This window comes from Euleptes europaea, chromosome 2 (assembly GCF_029931775.1).
Source record: "Euleptes europaea isolate rEulEur1 chromosome 2, rEulEur1.hap1, whole genome shotgun sequence".
Classification (NCBI taxonomy): Eukaryota; Metazoa; Chordata; class Lepidosauria; order Squamata; family Sphaerodactylidae; genus Euleptes; species Euleptes europaea.
The window spans coordinates 24270736-24290669 of record NC_079313.1 but is presented as its reverse complement, the minus strand read 5'-3'; the positions used below and the strand labels follow the sequence as shown (position 1 = coordinate 24290669).

At 45.6% G+C, this 19934-nt stretch overlaps 1 protein-coding gene across 1 annotated transcript in view; it reads right to left on the bottom strand.

The window, feature by feature from the left end:
* Positions 1 to 19934, bottom strand: part of COP1 (COP1 E3 ubiquitin ligase) — a 198609-nt gene that overhangs the window by 118208 nt on the left and 60467 nt on the right. The window lies entirely within an intron of this gene.

Genomic DNA, 19934 nt, shown 5'->3' with positions numbered 1-19934 from the left:
CTTTGCAATATGAAGTAGGAATGGCTACATTGGTTCCAAAGATCTGTCCTGCATATGCCATTTGGCATGAAGCTTTTTCCTGCACATGACTGTGTAAGCAAGTGTATAGTAGTCACAGGGGCCCACACTTCCTAGCACTGTTTAAAGTCATACTCTGCAGCTGGAAATTGTGCTTCGGTTCTAAGTCAGGTATCAATGGGGGGGGGCGGACTCGTCTTTGAAAAAGAACAGAAGTGTACAACTGAGCAACAGGAAATTGCTATTCGTCAAAAGGTACAGGACAGTAGACTGCGTGCACATAAACAGATTCTTACTTCAAGAGTGCAGAGACATGCAAGAGAGAGCCATGCGCTGCTTTTAATCCAGAAAGTTTATCAGCACCGCCATATTGCCAGCTGTATCTTATTTGCTATGCAATTCTAAACAGATACATCCTTCTAAGTCCACTGAAGTCAATGGACTTAGAAGGGTATAACCCTGCCTAAGGTTGTGCAGTAAAGCAGAAATAGCTCTCCGTAAGAGAGTCTATTATAGGTGACTTCAAAGTTGGTGAAAGGGGCTGTACTGACAGGTAAAGAAACCCAAAGCCTCTGTCAGCATAAAGCAGGGGTGGGGAACCTTTTTTCCACCAAGGGCCATTTGGATATTTATAACATCATTCGCAGGCCATACAAAATTATCAACTTAAAAATTAGCCGACCAAGCCCCAAGCAGGCAGCTGCCCCAGATGACCCCCCTCACACAGGCAAGCAGGCAGGCATCCAACCAGTGGCACACTCGCCCAACTGGTGGCACAGGATGGTCTGTTGCATCAGCCGGGCATAGCAGTCCAGCCACATGCCAGAGTTGCTCCCTCTCCGCATGGTAGGGGCCAGATTCTACAGCCAGCTCCTGCTACCTCCGCCTGCAGGGGTGAAATGAGGACACACTGGCTAAGAACTCGCCCCCCCCCCACGCATTCTGGACCTGCCCCCTTTAACCCCACCATTGTCGCCACTTCCATCCCCAGCCCTCTTGTAGTACAGAGGAAATATGTTTCTCCACAGCCTGGGTGGGAAAGGGTTAACACAGTTTCCTGGGTGGTCCTAGCAACTCCATAGCTAACGACTCTTCTGCAAGGGGGGAAAAGGTTCCTTTTCTCAGCAGAGGCTAATCCTGTCCGCAGGAGGGAGCGGATCGCCAGTCTTAGATCCTTTTGAGCTAGAGATCTTGCAGGACCCATGAAGGGCCAGACCAAATGATTTTGCAGGCCTTAAACGGCCCCCGGACCTGATGTTCCCCACCCCTGGCATAAAGCATACTCAAGCCTGTTAAAACCTCTGTCCCCTGTTCTTTACTAGCAAGGTTTAGAAAGGATAGGGCACAGACCAAAAAAAAAGATAAAGCTGTTGTAGACGCTTCCTCCCAAACAGTTCTGGGGAACCACCGTTTTAATACACATGAAGGCATACTGTGCTGTTGCGTTAGACCACTGAGTCACAGCAGCCCTGAGCAGACAACCCAGCTCCATTTATTTAGTTACTGGGTAGCATCAAGAGAAGACACAGCCTTACTTCTCAACTTCTATTTCTTCACAAAAGTAGGAAACGTGGCAGTAATCACACAAGTTAGTTTCATGAGAATCACAGCATTCATTTCTTTCTTTTTTCATAAAAAAGTTTATGGTTCCAAAGATATGGGAGTATGAGAGCAATACCTGATGAACTATCAAGAGTTCAAGGGGAAGCGCAATGAAATTCAGTGGCTGGGTGTGGGGCTTCGATATCTTTGCACCATCCATGCTAGTGGAACTAGAATATTTTATGCCAAAAAATCAGACAGCAGATAGAAACTGTGCAAAAATTACTTAATTTGCATGATTTATTCAAGATACAGCATTTGGACTATCCAGCCACAATATATTAATTCTGTTTTGCAGAGGGTGCACACAGCCCTGGAAAAGGTCTAGATACCAATAACATTTTTTTTTGCACATAAGCAAACCAAAGTTCATACATGTTATGACTATCATCTTGATCCTGTGGGATGAAAAAGATAACCTCCCTCAAATTTTAATCAACTTGCTCAGCATATTGATATATACTTTTGAAGAGTCCACAAATGAGGTTTACATTTGTTTAAAATGTTTAATTATCTGCAGATGGAGACTTCTTTGAAGCATTAAGAACTTTAATTAGAGATGGCACCGCCAAAATATCAGGAGCTAAATATTATCAGCAAAAACTAAATAAAGAAGATCCCACTAGCAGCTTAGTAGCTTTCATTTATTAGCTCCTCATTTCAAAGTATGCAATTTTTATTCCTAAAAATTAAAGCTCTCTCAAGCATACACAATAAACTTATTTTCTAATTCATCATGGAGCCAAAATAAGAAATGCCAATGAAATCCATAATGAGACTATTGTTTCAATATGATTCCACCAATCAAGATGCAAAATACCAGAAAACAGTAAAGGCATCACAATCACTCAGGATTACCAAGCCAATTTTATTAACTGTAAATGTATACTTTAGAGCAGTGGTTCCCAACCTTTTCGGTATGGTGACCCACAAGGCCAAATTTACTTGGTATGGTGATCCATCCAGAGCTGGCCCAAGGTTTTTGGTGCTCTCGGCAAAATATGACCTTGGCACCCGTCTAGTTCAGCATTCCATTGTCCACAAAGACTAACCAAATGTTTTTTTAGAAACCAAGAAACATCACACAAAGAGCAGAGCAACCCTCACTATGAATCCCAAGCAAGCAGCATTCTAACACACACAGTCTTTGCATACGGAGGTTACATTCCAGCCTTTGACCATCCTTTCCTTCTCTATTACTGCCTTTAATCCCTCCTAAGATTCTAAGAAACTCTCGTAACCATCAGGACACGTTTTACTTGATCAACATGTATATGCAGTGAAGAAAAAAATACCAATTAATGTGTGACACGGATTCATAGAATCATAGAGTTGGAAGGGACCACCAGGGCCATCTAGTCCAACCCCCTGCACAACGCAGGAAATTCACAACTACCTCCCCCCCACAACTCCCGTGACCCCTACTCCATGCCCAGAAGATGCCCTCCCTCTCATCATCTGCTTAAGGTCACAGAATCAGAAGGATGTCATCTGCTCATCGGATAAACCATACTTTTTTTCAGCAGAAAGTGAATTTAGCATTAAGACTGTGATAATTTTAGGTTTCCATGCACCCACAGCCTACGACACATTTGTACTCTCAAATTAGTACCCTAAATCTTTAACTTTTCCCAACTTGGTCCAAGAATGCTGGGTTAATTCCAATATATTCTTATTTTTTCTTCCAGACACACTGTGAGATTGGCAAATCATATTTCAGCCTTGGCTAAGTCAAAGACAAATCTGAGCTCCAGTACCTGATATCCAAATCCACTGCTCTACCTTAACATCCATCCCTTGAAATAAGACATCCCTTATCCTAGTAAAGAATACTACCTATTGGTATTATTCCAAGAAAAGCAAAGCAAAGCAGCCTAGATAAGATATTTGAAGCACATTCTGGAAAGCTCTTGGCTGAGACCATTTCACCAGGGTCAGATATTTTTTTGCCTGAGCCAAAATCCAGTAATATTATGGCAGCTCCTATTCACGTGCATAATATTTTGGTCTCTTAGACTGAAGCAGACAAGAAGCAGCCTCACACGATGAAATGGCCATACCATTTCAGATTTGCAAGTGGAAGTAGCACAGCACAGCAGCAACATCATTTGGAACAGCTTTCTTGTGCTCTTTGTGTCCACACACAGTAGACCACATGGGCTGGCTTTCAGAGATCAACCTATTCTGGCCCCTAAAGCTGCCTTGGGAGTTCGGCATGAGGCTGCCACCACACACACAAGTTCAGTGAACAGCATAAAAAGTGGGGGAAGGGAAAGAAATCAGTCTCCCTTCATGGTGGAAAGGCTGAAGCAGCAAAAGACTCCTGCTGTTTTTCACCTTTTGCAAAGTCCTGCGTGAGAGGAAACAAGACCATTCTTCTCTCCCAAGTATTGTGCACATGTCAGAGGAATTTAACACATTTTAAAATTGTCTTTCCATCCAAACTTAGGGACCCCAAGGACTTGTAATGTGTGTGTGGAGGGAGCCGGGCTTTGTTTCATTTTTATGCTGGGCTTTAATAGGGGACCCAGATGCTTCCTCCCTCTAGCATGCTCAAAAATCTGGGGAACTGCCATACCTTCCTTCACCCCACCACACCAATCCACATCTTGGGAGAGGGGGATCCTAAGCTCCTTGGAGTTTTCCCATTCCTGTACTGTAGCCCTAGAAAATCCTAATTGCCAGCTTCAGGGATAGGGTAATAAAGGAATGTGAAGTACAGGAATAGTATCTTATCTAGGCTGGCACCAACTATCCCAGCTCTTTCTTGAAAACCAAAAAGAGAAGAGAGATTTTACATTATCCTTCATCAATTTATTTTATAATCACATCTTTGTAACATTAAGAAACCCTCCATGTAAATTACAACCATAAATTTCTGTCCCATCCCCAGTTACGTAGGTACCAACAGCTTACTGCTGCCATAGTTTGGAAACCCTTTTGAACAACCAGTTTGGGAACAACCAGCCCTCATTCTAAGCCTAAGCGTAAGAACTTTGCTAGGCTTCTTCTACCACAGCAACTTACTGACTCATGTTCAGCAACCACCAATGTAACATGTTCAGCCACTCCCAAACTATATTTTCTGGTAACAATGGACATCACAGCAAGCCAATTCCAAACCCGCACATTTTCAGTGGCATTTTAACAGTTATGTGTAGTTGTACCATATTCTTACAAACAAATCTGTATTTTAGCTGCTAGAGCAATTTTCTTAAAAAAATTACTGTAATGCTAACATTGCAGCTACTTTATTCTTCCCTTCAAAATCTTTTACTATTTACTTTCATGGGGGAGAACACTAGAAATAGTTTAAGTTGCACTGACCGATCTACCAGAGGTCACTGCCAGAATACACTGACATTTTACAGCTTGTCTATTTAATAAAATTGTTTATCAGTTCTGTGTAGGCTGTACAAGTAGTGCTAAAGATAAAAACAACCCCAATTTTTACACGCAAACGTTCATGCCAAGGCTTGTTTTACACTCCCCAACATCTGTGTTAGCCACCACAAGTATTCACAGCTAGAACTCTCAAGCCATTCCACTTCTTTGCATGCATACAAGCATAAAGCCTGTGTCTCTTGCATTCAAACATTACATTTTAATATGCACACGCAAAAAGGGTAATGTGTACAACACCGCTTAAAGACATAAAATCATATACATATAAGCAAGCTAGTTTGTTCTTTGGCACATCATTCTAACACCGTCTGCAACTGAATGGCTAATAAGCAAACCTAATGCACATTCCCACACAGACAGAAAGTTGCCTAATGATTCACTTTTAATTTTTTTGAAATGTAAAAGTTTGCTAAGATTGTAAAAAGGACTTCCCTCCATTCAACAAGAGGAACACAAATGCTATGGGATGCTATTCTGCAACAAGTACTAAATGTAAACAGAGGTTGCTACCTTGTGGGCTGGTAGACCTCAGCTATTACGAAATTAGCCCAGCTATTATTTAGGATGCATCTAATTAATGGTAAGCCAGAAGGTGTGGATGCTGTATATGTTCGTTTTCAGATTAATAAAATCAAAAAATATTTTCAGCAGAATCAAAAAGTACCACCCCCTTTCAGAGGTTTTTTAAGGGATGTGTGTGACTGCTTCAGAAGTGATCACTTAACTCTGCCTGCCTCGATAACAAAAACACATAGCTCAACCCCACTGGCTATGTCATATTATGATGTCATCCCATTTACTATTTGATTCCCAGTTGGCTAGGATGACACATAACTAAATCCAGGGAGACAGCACAGTAATAAGAGAAACATGGCAGCAAAGTAATTTGAGAAAGAACACTAAGGAAGCAAATAGGATAGGGAAAAATGTGTATATTTCCATAATTTAGGGTTTTCTTATGAAGTATTTGGCCACCAGTTAAATATGCCAGTTTTTACCTGAAAAATAAATTTAAAAAACATGACATTTGGTGCAGATAGCGAATATAGATGTATTTGTAATACTAGTAGTCTGTCATTTGTACATGCACCTGCTCATCAGTTAATTTCCCCTCCCCCTTTTTTGTGTTAACTCCAACAATGGCATGGTAGAAAGAACCCTGCGCTTTCTGCGCATTTAAAGAAAAAAAAATACTCAGTTTATTTCTACTTACACTGATCTCACATTGAAAAGAGTACAGCTAAATGTTATACAAAGGCTTGATTTTATAAGAGAAGAATCCAGTCCCCCACACCCCGTGGTTTTATCATTTATTAATTTTTCAACAGAGGCACAATCCCACAATTTATCTATTAATGGTTGACGCGGTGAAATGACTCTTCATCCTGCAGGTAATCTTTGTAAAATGTACAACTTCAGTACAAAATATCTAATTCTTCTGTGTTTATGTTTAGAAGTTAATGTCAGTGATTAGAACAAGCACTCTTTTCTACATTTCATTTTAGCTGGAAACCCAGCTACTATAAAAGAAAATAGATTTGTAGACAGACTGCTAGCCTTTATGAGAGAAAAGGCTCTTTCCAGGTCACTGTATGTCATGCGCATAATGAAGTGCACGGAAGTTTCTAAGTGGAAGTACTAGAACCTCACAGAAAACATCTGCGGGTACAGACCTCTTTGTTAGAGGGAGGAAGGAAGGAGAAAACTTTTGGAGTCCAAAGAAAGGAGACTCCATTAGGGGCTGTTAGACAGAAACCATCAGAGAGTATGAGAAGGTCCTTCACCTATTTTATTAGCCATGAATAAAAGGCAACTAATTTTTATGCCAATAAAGGTTATATGTATATGTATGTATATGTCAACTAATTCTGTAATCTAGTTTTTGGTGCCCTCTTTATTTCCTCTATTTAGGGAAAGTTTAAGAGAATATGTTTATTTTATGTTTTATTTCTTCATTTTGCCCAGTTGCTAGAAACCAGGGGTCCCCGACATTGTGTCCATGGGTGCCATGGCCCCCACCAACACCATTGCTGGTGCCCACAACGAGTTTTTAGAAAATAGGTAGGGTCAAGTAGGGTTTTTCCCAGCAAGGCTTCTGACTGACCATTGGAGATTTGATTGGGAAAATGTTGCTTTGGCAAAAGATGACACCACAGAACAAGGATCTTCACTGTGTTACTGAAGGTAAGCTGTGGCGGCCATTTTGTGGCTGCGCCCACCATGCTGTGTCAAGTCAAAAACTACCTGCAGGCTCAAAAAGGGGACCCCTGCTTTAAACAGACCCTCGTTTTCCCCCTTGGATAGCTTTCATGTGCTAACTAAAAGCTCAACAGTTGGTGTTGTGGTCTGCCCGCACTCCGGTAATTGCCTAACTTGGTCCACATGAACAAAAATTAAGGGGTAGGAAAGAGTGGCGAAGGACCTGGGCTACAAATCTGAAACTCCCTGGTTTGAACTTTTACTCCTTCCATGAATTCACCTGCCAGCTTTAGGCAAGTCATCCTCTCAGCTTCAAACACAACCAACAAGATGGGGATAATACTGACCTATCTTAAAGGCTGTGGCAAAGATAACGTGAACCACTCTGAATATTAAAAGTATTATTCTTAGGATACAGAACTGCAAAGATCAGCTGGACTCTAAGGAGACTGAGGCAGAAGAGAAGAAACTAGACAGAGAAAATAATTAGATAAGCCGAACATCTTCAAACTGTTAAAACTCCCTTCCATATACAATATCTAAAGAAGCAAAGCCTCTTGTTCATATGTACTTAGAAAATTGAATGTACAGACGATCTTTAACACGTCTTTTGTTCTTCAGTCCTATAGACAACTAGCCTGGTCTTCATATATACGAATGAAGTCACTCTGTTTGCAAACATAGATGTACAATTCTTATAATCAGCAATCAAAAGTGATATTAAGAGTGCAATCCTGAAGGCGGGGGTGGAGGGTAGATCTGTGGCAGCCAGGAGGGGCAGAGCCGCACCGCCTCCTCTGAGGCTTCCCGGCTGCCACGGAGACAGAAAAAGACAGGTTCACATATAAAAATACTACAAAAGGGGTAAACGCCCCATTGAGCAAAGTGCAGCCCTGCCGTAGCTCAAGGGGACTTTCCCGGGGTGAACGGGGTTAGGAAGCTGCTCCACCCCTGGGAAACCCCCCCCCCCAAGCTGGCACAGGCTTTCTCTTCTGGTGGCTCCTGGATGCCTACGTGTTTGCCCCCGTGCCAGCTCCTAAGGAGCTTCACCCCCTTTTCAAGAATGGGTTGTAAGTCTAACATAATAAGAAAAAGATCTTTTAAAACTGCCATTTGCCTCTTCCTGTCAGATTACTCATTAGTTGCTAGGATTTCATGTATTGTCATCATTAGAGGAACAGCCAAAATATTAAAGAATCTTTTATATTAAGCTGCTATTGGGCATCTGGACCTAGAAACATTTTTCTTTAGAGCTTTAATTGCCCTCATGCATCTCTCTTTGCTGGACAGATTTAGCCATCCCCATTTGATCTTCAGTTAACTTTGGTATCTTAATCTCTGATATAAATTCATTTGTTATTATGACAGGGTTATTAATTTTTATATAAAGACTTGCAATACTTGGCACATTCAGCTAAAATGTCTTCAGCTGTAGCTGCAAACTTTTATTCTTTTAAGCACTGATATTATACTTTTCTCAGACATAACAAAAATAATGTTTATTTAACCACCTATATTTTACAAAATTGATCTTCTATTATGGACAAATTGTGGGCCCCTTAAGCCATCTTTCTTACAATTATATAACTTATACCTTATGCTTTAGAAAGAGTTCAAAAATATTTCCTTCAATAGTAGAAATTGTTTTGACCAACTGACCAATTGTTTTTCTGAGAATCAGAAGGGCCAGCAGGAACAGAGATGAACATGGGGGGTGGGGGGAAATCAACCCTCCACACACGGCCATTTCTTTTAAATTTGTGGATACATTTCAAGAACAGTTGTTTCCTCCTTACTAACTCTGAAGGATCTGCTTCCTATGGCCCCCAAAGCCTCACAATCCTCCCTGCAAGATTTGCCATTCGGTCACAGGAATCTTTTTTCTTTCCTCTGTGAGAAGTATTGAGTGCTCAAAGTCCCTTTAATTAATAATAGCATACATCTACCATGTAACTATGTTACATGATTTTCAACAATTCAATTCACTTTAAAAAAAATGTTAAACACTAATTTTCTTCCCACTACAGGCTGTAAACAAGTCACTTTCTGGTTTCCAAAGCCTTGTTGCAGGACAAACCTTTACTGATATGCATCTCCTGAAGAAATATTATACCCAGTCTTTAGAAAGCTTAAATTGCTTATAGTAACATTAAGATCTTCCACATTAAACAAGATTTTTATTGTTTCCGTTTTCTATGCAGAGGTAAAAAAACCCTTCTAAATTACCCTTTTATTTCTTGTCTAAGTCATCCGCTGTATCCTTTTCATCTCCTTGCATTAAATACTAGTACATTGGAGAGACAATGTCTTATACAGGCTCTTCAGGCTATTCCTTTTGCTTTGTCAGTTCCAGTAATTCTAATGCATCTAATTTTTGTATTAGATTGTACAAATTTTAAGTGACAGGTTTAAAGGGAAAATAAGTAATATTCAGTACCTACAGCAGCCCCATGAGAGGTCTAAAACTGCACTCAATTAGAGATCTACGCAAAAGATCTGAAAATCTAGATTCCTTTTACTGAACTTTTGGTGTTCTTTATTGCAATATTTAAAATTGTTACATCTTGAATCTTAAGAATCCAACCATAAAATCGCTGATTGCACTATATTGCTGTATGTGTCTTATTTTTGCCTTGCATCCTAGATAAACGAACAGTGCAATCCTGAAGGGGGGGGCAAAGCACCATAGGAGCTGGCATAACCCCGCGCTGGCACTTATGCTGGCACTGTGAAGCAACACAGCAGCGCGGGCCTCAGCCACCAGCACTGCCACGTGAGCAACTAATACCCAGAAGCAGATGCCTGCACCAGCATGGGGGGCATTCCCAGGGTGTTCCCAGAGGCAGGACTGACGTTAGTCAATTTCCAAACCGCTTTCGGCCTGGGAACGCCCCTCTATGCTGCAGCGTTGCTACTCCAGCAAAACAGATGATGTGGCCCCTTGTAACTCTATGAAGGAGTTTCACAGTGGTTTTTTATGTATTTTAAACATTTATTTTTCGGCTGAGAAACCTCTGGAGGCAGTGCAGCTGTGCTGCTCACAGCTGCTTCCTGTCTACCTCCCCACTTCAGGAATGGGCTGGATATCCTGAAAGTCATGCCCTAATATATCACTCATTATTTCTTCCATGTTTGCCATTATATTTGTATTTACTGTTTCTGGAATTTCTTGCTACAAAAGGTACGGCTTGCACACAAAATATTAAATATTTAGATTGCCATGGAAAGGGAGGAGCCTAAGATTTCTATTCTTCTGTGTGGGGTTTAGTTAACTGCTTTAATGTACCTGCTCTAGCCCTTTAAACACCCCCCCATGAGAAACATGCAATCAAGTTAATTCCCATTCAGAAAACATTAAGCACAATGTCTACCACCTTCTTTGGAGACAAAGAAGTCACTTGGTTGTAATGTACAATACAGTAATCTTGTACTGTCTGTAGCCATCAGCCAAAAGCAAAAAATACTCCAAACCACCAGAAAATAAAGTTACCAACAGTATTCAGTTAACTATGGAAGCCTATTTTATACCAACGTCAAACATTACAAAGCTAGAAGAAATTAATGAAATTATGGGTTGGATTCAGTAGATTTGTTGAACACATGAAGCTGTCTTATACTAAATAAGACCCTTGGTCCATCAAAGTCAATATTGTCTACTCAGACCGGCAGCAGCTCTCCAGGGTCTCAGGTAGAGGTCTTTCACATCACCTACTTGCCTAGTTCCTTAACTGGAGATGCCGGAGGTTGAACCTGGGACCTTCTGCATGCCAAGCAGATGCTCTACCACTGAGCTGCGGCCTAACCCTTCCTGTTGCACTAATGGTGTGGTGGCTTTTCAACACAACAGACTCTTCCACTTGAAAAGCCTCTTGCACCAAAAGATGCCTTGCACTACAGGAAAATGCACAACCATTAGTAGAACAAATCAAGGGGATCCAAGTTTATGGTTTGGACTCATTCTAACTCTCAACAATTAAGGCAGCCTTTTAGGGTATTTCTTTTGTCAAAAAGCTTTAGAGAATAAGTTCACATTAGAATTCCTCAGTGGCATACATTTAAGAGTTCCCATTCAGTTCAATTCTGAAGTATTTGCTGCCCAGTTAGTCCCATGCTAAGAAGAATGAATACATTGCCCACTGTGGCAAGAAATCCTGTTACGGAACTGGGGACTTTCTTAATTTGGGAGGGAGAAGTCAGGGAAACAGTAAGGCAAGGAAAAACAGAGTTTCACTTACCTGTAACTGTTGTTCATCTGATGGAACTTCTATGCAGTAACACATTGGGACTGCGCAGGCCAGCCATGGATAAGATTTGTTAGCTTCTAGCAAATTCTAAAGAGAGTGCTTCCCCTCCCCCTGGGGCATGCAATCTCACCGCCCCTCGATCACATGTCCCAAGGGGGAGGGAGCACTCTTCCCTCCAGTTCTCCAACCGGCCGCCATGGAACCATTCACTAGGACTAGCCTAACGGTCCCACAGCGGGGAAGGAGGGAGGGAATGTGTTACTGCATAGAAGTTCCATCAGATGAACAACAGTTACAGGTAAGTGAAACTCTGTTTTTCATCTGAATGGCTTCTATGCAGTCCCACATTGGGAGAGTAGCGAGCTCGCTTACCAGGACGGTGGGTGTGGGACAATCACCGGAATAAGGATTGCAGCACGGCACGTCCCACAGCTGCCTCTCTTGCTGAATCCACATCCACAGCGTAGTGTTTCATGAACGTCGAGGGAGTGGACCAGGTGGCAGCTCGGCAGATGTCCCGGAGATCTATCTTCGAGGAGAAGGCTGTGGAAGCTGCATATGCCCTAGTAGAATGTGCTTTAATCATGGGAGGACATTCTTGACGAGCAAGTTCATCAGATAGTTTGATGGTGGAGGTGATCCACCTTGAGAGAGTTTGAGGGGAGGCACGATGACCCACCTTATGTCCTCCAAAGCAAACAAACAGGTTGTCATCTTTGCGAAAAACTTGAGACCTTCTGACGTAAAAGAGAAGAGTTCTTCTGACATCTAGGGAATGCAAAGCTCTTTCAGCCTCCGAGGAGGGATGGGGGAAGAAAACAGGGAGGACAATGTCCTGGGCAAGGTGGAAGATTGAACTACCTTGGGCAAAAAGGAAATCTGTGGTCTTAGTACCACTCTATCTGAATGAAACTTACCATATATACTAGCGTATAAGCCGAGTTTTTCAGTCCCAAAAAAGGGCTGAAAAAGCCGAACTCGGCTTATACGCGGGTCAATACGGTAGAGGGGGGAGGAGGGAGGGAAGAAGGAGGAGGGAGGGGGGAACTTACCACCGCCGCCGCTTTCCCCCGGCCAGGAGTGGCCTCCAGGAGTCTCTTGCGGCAGCATGGAGGCCGCGCCGCCGCCTTTCCCCGGCCGGGAGCGGCCTCCAGGAGCCTCCTGCGGCAGCATGGAGGCCGCGCCGCCGCCCCCGCCGGGCCCGCGCCGCTTCCCACCGCCAGGAGCCCGGTCAGGTAAGCCTGCGGGGAGGGAGAGGGGTTATAAGCCGACCCTCGGCTTATATGCGGGTGCCTAATTTTTCCCCATTTTGGGGAGAAATTAGGCACCTCGGCTTATACGTGGGTCGGCTTATATACGGGTATATACGGTAGTGTAGGGAGGTGATTGTGATAGTGCTGATAGGTCACTCACCCTTCTTGCTGATGTGATTGCCACCAAAAAGGCAGCTTTAAAGGACAGCAATGACAAATGGCACGTAGCCATTGGTTCAAAAGGAGGCTTCATGTGTTGCGACAGAACCAAGGAGAGGCTCCATTGAGGGACAGGAGGAGTAACCGGGGGGGGGGGGTAAAAGTTAGTGAGACCTTTAAAAAAATTTGGAAAGGGGATGGGAAGAACTGAGGAGTCAATATTAGGGTGAAAAGCCAAAATTGCGGCTAAATAAACTTTAATAGAAGAATTTGATAAACCACCATCCTTGAGTGACAGCAAAAACTCAAACACAACCGACAGGGGCAGGAAATTGGTGAGATATTTCTAGCCTCAGCCCAAACTGAAAAACAACCCCATTTCGTATCGTAAGAATGTCTACTGGACCCTTTCAAGGCATGTAGTAAAACCTTGGCTACTCTGCCAGACCACTGACCCTGGGTTGTACCCTCCAAGCTGCAAGTTGTAGGTCTGGAGGGGAATGAGAGGGATCTTTCGGGAGAAGGATGCAGTTCCCTTGCGCAAGCGACATTAGCACTGTGAACCACGACCTCCTGGGCCAGAATGGAGCAATCACAATAGCATCTATGCTGTCTACACTCAGTTTGGCTATGGTTTTGTGAAGGAGAGGGAATGGGGGAAAGAGATAAAAGAGCTCCTACCCAAGTCATCTGAAAGGCATCCCCCAGAGAGCCCAGTCCGGCTCCTGTCCTTGAGCAAAACCTGCGACAAACAGTGTTGAGGTGAGTCGCAAAAAGATCCACTTGTGGATGTCCCCATAGACGGAAAATCCGCTGGAGACAAGTGTCGGATAAGGTGAGCTCGTGTCTCTGGTTGAGAAGACGGCTCAGCGTGTTCGCTAGAGTATTGGTCACCCCTGCAATGTGAATTGCTACTAGAGTAGCCCGGTGAGCTATGGCCCATTCCCAGATCTCGCTGGCTTCCCTGGAGAGCGAAATGGACCCTGTGCTGCCCAGTTTGTTTACATAATACTGGGCAGTGGAGCTGTCTGTAGCGATCTGGATGTGATGTCCGTCCAGGTGCCCTGTGAATGAAGACAGAGCGAGACGGATGGCACAAAGCTCTAAAAGATTTATATGCAACCGGGATTCTAGATGTGACCATGTACCCCTTGACGTAAGATTATCACAATGGGCCCCCCACCCTGAGAGGGAGGCATCTGAAAAGAGGTGTTTATCAGGGGAAGGGCGAAGGAACGGGACTCCCGAAAAGATATTGGCATCATCTAACCATCACTGCAGGGAGGCAATGACGTATCTGGGGACAGACGATTGCTTATATTGGGAGTCCACATTTACTCTGAATGCCCTTAGAAACCAATTCTGAATTGGGCGCATGTGGAATCTTGCAAATTCAACCACAGCCGTAGTGGAGGCCATAAGGCCTAACAGCTGCTGGACATGATAGGCTGTTTGGAGGCGCTTTCTTGTGAACCTGGACACCATTTTCTGAATGGCACGGCCTCTGTCAACCGGAAGGAATGCCTTAGCCTGGACTACGTCCAAGCGTGCCCCTATGAAGGTCTGAACTTGTGCCGGATCCAATCTGGATTTGTTGAAATTAACCATAAGTCCTACAGTATTAAGGACTGTGAGAATTAGGTCAACTTGAGTAGCCAATTGGGATTGGGAGGTACCCACCAGTAGCCAGTCGTCTAGATAAGGGAATATTACACATCCCTTGAGTGCCAGATGAGCTATTACCATGGCAAGGCACTTCGTGAATGTTCTGGGGGACGTGGACAAACCGAAGGGCAACACACTGTATGGGTAGTATCTACCCCCGCATTCAAACCTCAAATATTGGCGACACTCTTCATGAATGGCAATGTGAAAGTAGGCATCGCGGAGGTCTAGTACCGCGAACCACATGTGTCTATTCAAGAGAGGAAGGGCCTCTGAAATTGATAGCATTCTAAATTTCCTAGTCTTAATGTACTTATTAAGGTCCTGAAGGTCTAAGATGGGGCGTTTGCCACCTCCCTTCTTATCTATGAGAAAAAATTGGGAGTAGAACCCTCATCTACACTCATCAAGTCGAACTTCTGAAATAGCCCCTTTGGAGAGGAGGCAATCAATTTCTTGTAGCAGGAGGGTAGGAGTCGGCGATCGAAAACGACCCAAAGGTCTATATGGAGGCAAGTTAATAAACTCGATGAAGTAGCCAACGTTTATTATTTTTAACACCCAGATATCTGAGGTAATGGAAAACCAAGCATGAAAGAATTGCGATAATCGATCCTGGAAATCAACAGGCACGTCTAGTCACGCCTGTTCATTTTTTGAAAACTGTCCCGGGGACCCCCTAGGGCCTTTCCGTACTCTGGGTCTGCCCTGAAATTTCCTCTCATTCTGGGGACGGGGAAAAGAAGGGCGGAAAGAGGGTCGTGAAAATTGCCCTTGAAAGCGGTATGGGCGGGGTGTTTGGGCCGATTGCCGGCCAAAGTACCGTCTTTTAAAGTAGGGTGCCTGAGGGGCTATTCCTAGGGACTTAGCATTGGTCTTATTCTTTTTTAGACGATCCAGAAACGTGTCTGTCGGGTTGCTAAATAGAGAAGTCCCTTCAAATAGAAGGTCTTCAATACGCACTCTAGTATCATGAGGGAGTGCAGACTGACGTAGCCACACATGTCTACGAAGGACTACAGAGGAAGCAATTACTTTGCTGGTAGCATCAGCTACATGGCGTGCTGCCGTCAACTGTTGCTTTGCTAAGGACATGCCCTCAGTTTGTATGGCTACCGCCGAGGGACGTTGATCCTCAGGTATCATGAGGATTGATGGGGACATACGATCCCAAAGGCAGTATTGGTATCTCGCCATGATGGCGAGGAAGTTAGAGATGCGGATATTCACCGTACTGGAGGAATACATTTTCCTGGCTAGGATGTCAAGTTTACGCCCCCTCCTTATCCTGTGGAGAGGAGTGTATACCCGACCTATATTTCCCTGGCAGGGCTTCTACAATAACTGAATTCGGGGAAGGGTGTTGGAAAAGGAATTCCCCTCCTTTCTTACGTATTTTGTACATGTTCTCCACCTTTTTGGAGGAGGAGGAGACTGAGGCGGGTCTAGCCCAGTTAGCATGAAGCACTTCCAATATACTTTTGATAATGGGGAAGGCTACGGGGCCCAGATCTGGATTGTGAAGAATATCCATTATATCATCAATGGGACCCGAGTCCTCAGGTTTACATTCAATTTTAAGGGCCTTAGCCATGCGGATTAGCTGCTCCGCGTATAACCGAGTATCCCCCGTGGGGAAACCCGGTTTAGAGTCTCCCACAGTGTCCTCTGGCAAGAGGGCTGAAGCACAGGACTCATCATCCTCATCAGGAGAGTATGAATCATCATATTCAGATGGATCAATGTCCCTTGAGATAGCGCTTGCCTTGGTCGACTGGTGTCTTCTTTGACATCAGGGTACCGCGACGGTGCGTGACGACGTAGGCGGGGGCTCCGCAATGGTGAGCGGGAGCGAGTTCGTTGACGGCGGTGATCCGTCGACGAGCCAGAATATACAGGAGTGGGGTATCGGCGTCGAGAAACCTCTCAGCTCCGACGAGAGGGAGACCGGCTCCTAGAGGAATGGTGGCGTCTCTGCCCCGCTGGGCTGGAACGGAGAGGACGACGACCATCTCAGCTCCGACGGCTGTCTCGACTCCGACGGCCCGACCGACTCCGATGGCCCGACCGACTCCGACGTATAACCGGATTGCGTCGCCTCGAAGATGACCTACTCCAACGAGCCAGACCATGCTGTCTCGAAGTCGAGCGGTGCCGATCACCTCTGGACGAAGACGGGGTTGGAGATCGACGGCGAGAGGACGACCGAAGTCGAGGTCATTGGCTGGGCTCTAGATGTGAAGAGGCTTTAGGAGACTCCACCTGTATGTGCTCTGCAGAACGTTGGGAGTTCTGCTGAATGCCCAGCGGAAGAGCTGATTGCTCGGTACCGAGCTGAGGAGCTGCAAGATCTGCCCGAGGCACTGACTCAGCAGGCCGTGGGGACTTTTCAAGTTCCTGAGGGACGTCTTTATACAGATGCAGGAGGAGCTGCTTAAACCTGTCAGGGTCATCCTGACTACTGCTAGGCCGCACCGGCACAGTAGCCAGGGAGCGATGAGGAGAATCCTCTAAGGCAGGGGTCCTCAAACTAAGGCCCGAGGGCCGGATCCGGCCCCCGGAGGGCTTTTGTCCGGCCCGGGGACCAAGGAAGCCAGTCCCCCCTTGCCCCCCTCCCCAGAGCTTTTCTGGGCTTCCTGGCTGTGTACGCACAACTGGAAGCCTCCCTCCTGCCCCAGTCGCCCCCTTCCCTGCTCCCTCTCCAGCCCAAAACCCCTTTCCTGGGCACACAAGGCATCTCGCTGCTTCGCGTGCCGCCCGGTCGCCCCCTTCCCCCTCTCCCTCCCAGGCCCAAAACCTCCTTTCCTGGGTGCGCGAGGCGTCTTGCTGCCTCGCACGCCGCCCAGTCGCCCCCTTCCCGTCCTGGCGTTCCTGTTTTGGCCACAGTTGGCAGCGTTCTCACGGCTTGGGGCTCTCTCTCCTCCTGGGGGTATCCTTGTGGCCTGGAGGTAATTGTAGGGGCCCCTTGGGGGGGCTGGGCATATCTCCAGGGAGAAGAAAAAGACTTGTGGCCATTTATGCACAGGAGGTTTTGCCTTGGATTTGCCGCTCTCCAGATGCACATTTTCCCCATCCGAATTCTCAGAACTCAAAAGTAAATCCCCCACCCCAGGGGAGAGTTTGGAGAATTCGGATGGGGAAAATGTGCATCTGGAGAGCGGCAAATCCAAGGCAAACCCTTCCATGAATAAATGGCCTTGGTTTTTACATGCCAACTTTCTCTACCACTAAAGGGAGACTCAAATTGCCTTACAATCCCCTTCCCATACCCTCCCACAACAGACTCCCTGTGAGGCAGGTGGGGCTGAGAGAGCGCTAACAGAGCTGTAACTTGCCCAAGGACAGCCAGCAGGCTTCGTGAGTAGGGGTGGGGAAACCAACCAGGTTCACCAGATTAGCCTCCGCTTCTCACGTGGAGGAGTGGGGAATCAAACCCGGTTCTCTAGAGTCCCCGCTCCTGTCAGGCCTGTATCTCAGTTACTTTGTTTTGCTTTCGTTTCTATCGCTGACCCGACCAAAGACTAAGCTCAAGGACAATCCTGCATACCAAAGCCTGTTTGAAGCTCTGGGAACAGTCCTGGGAACAGCAGCTATGTTTATGTTCTGTAATCACTTGCAAATATCCTTGCCTTTATACTGCTGGGTGTTAGGCTGCGAGCTCATTGCTGTCACCTTTCCTTTCATGCTCTGTAATACCTATTTGACCAGTAAAGCCATCTTCTTTGGACCTGACTGTCTCTGTTGTGGTTTCTGGCTCGATGGGCCAAGAGCTGACAGCTCCAAACTGCCACTCTTAACCACTACAGGGGGAAGGACCGGGCTTGTAAGGAGGATGCTTTTCCGGAGAGCCCCCTCGTGCCGCCGCCTCCTCCCCCGCAACAGTCCGGCCCCCAACAGTGTTTGAGGGACAGTGAACTGGCCCCCTGTTTAAAAAGTTTGAGGACCCCTGCTCTAAGGTAATGGGCTGTTCAGCCACTTCGGTGAGTCTCACCGCTGCGGATCGACGTCGAGAAGAGGTCGATGGTGATCGGTGTCGAGAAGACGCCGCTGTGGATCGACGTCAAGGAGAGGTCGATGGTGATCAGTGTCGAGAAGACTTGGGAGATCTCGACGGCGACTGATGCCGAGGTGATCTTGGGCTGGAAGTTTGGCGCGAAGAACCCCGGCCGCAGCCATCTTGGGACGACGGGGCAATGAACTTCGCTGGGCGGCCATCTTGGGACGACGGGGCAATGAACTTCGCTGGGCTAAGTATCACCGACGAAGGCTTTTTGGAGGGACCCCCCCGTTTGGATTTCTTCGACGGGGGACCCTGATCTGAATGAGTCTTACCAGCAGAAGTACTAGGTTCAGCCGATTGACCTCTTGGACAAAGAGATTCCTTGTAGAGATGAGATAGCAGACGAGTAGATCTCATCCTCAAGGCATTCTGAGTGAACTTAGAGCAGCTCTTGCAGGTTGAGGGAATATGACCCTCTCCCAAGCAAAGGAGACTCTCAGAGTGAGTATCATTCTTTGCCATTTAGAGCCGCAAGAGGTGCAGTTCTTGAATAATGGAATTTTCTTGGATTCCATGGCTAGAGCACTAGCTAACATGTTCTCCGTGGCGGCAGAAAGAACTGGAGGGAAGAGTGCTCCCTCCCCCTTGGGACATGTGATCGAGGGGCGGGGAGATTGTATGCCCCGGGGGAGGGGAAGCACTCTTTAGAATTTGGTAGAAGCTAACAAATCTTATCCGTGGCTGGCCTGCGCCTGCGCAGTCCCAATGTGGGACTGCATAGAAGCCATTCAGATGAAACAAAGCTTAAGACAATCCCGGAGACCAGTTATTTGGCCTTCAGCTTCACAGATTAAAACTGATTCATCAGCTCAATTCAATACATATCCACTCAAAACTAAGATCCACAGAATATCACAGGACTTAATCCCAAGAACACAAGCATACATTATGTTGATAGCCTTAATCCAAGGCTAAACCAAGCAACGGCTTTTGCTGATCTTTGTTCAGAGGTTCCTCTTAAGATAATGTTCCCACCTACGCAGGATACATGGTGATCAAACATCCAAACACCATCTTAAAGTAAGAAGAGCAGCAAAAGTACACCACTATACCAAGCAAGTTTTGTACAAGGGCAACGCTTCCTTTTAGCCATGGTTAAGAAACTGTACATTCGCTCTTCCTGGCCCCTCCCTTCCCTTACGTCAATTTCCCCAGCTCCTTCCTCCCACCCAACAAATTGCAACTCTGTTCACAATGGACACCTTTGATTAGCACTAGTCATGAATAAGGATACTGGACTTAGCTCATGCAAGAAGGAAGCCAGGAAAGAAGCCCAAAATCCCACAGCTGTCGTGGTGCGGGCGAGGAGCGAGGGCTGTAAACTGTAAG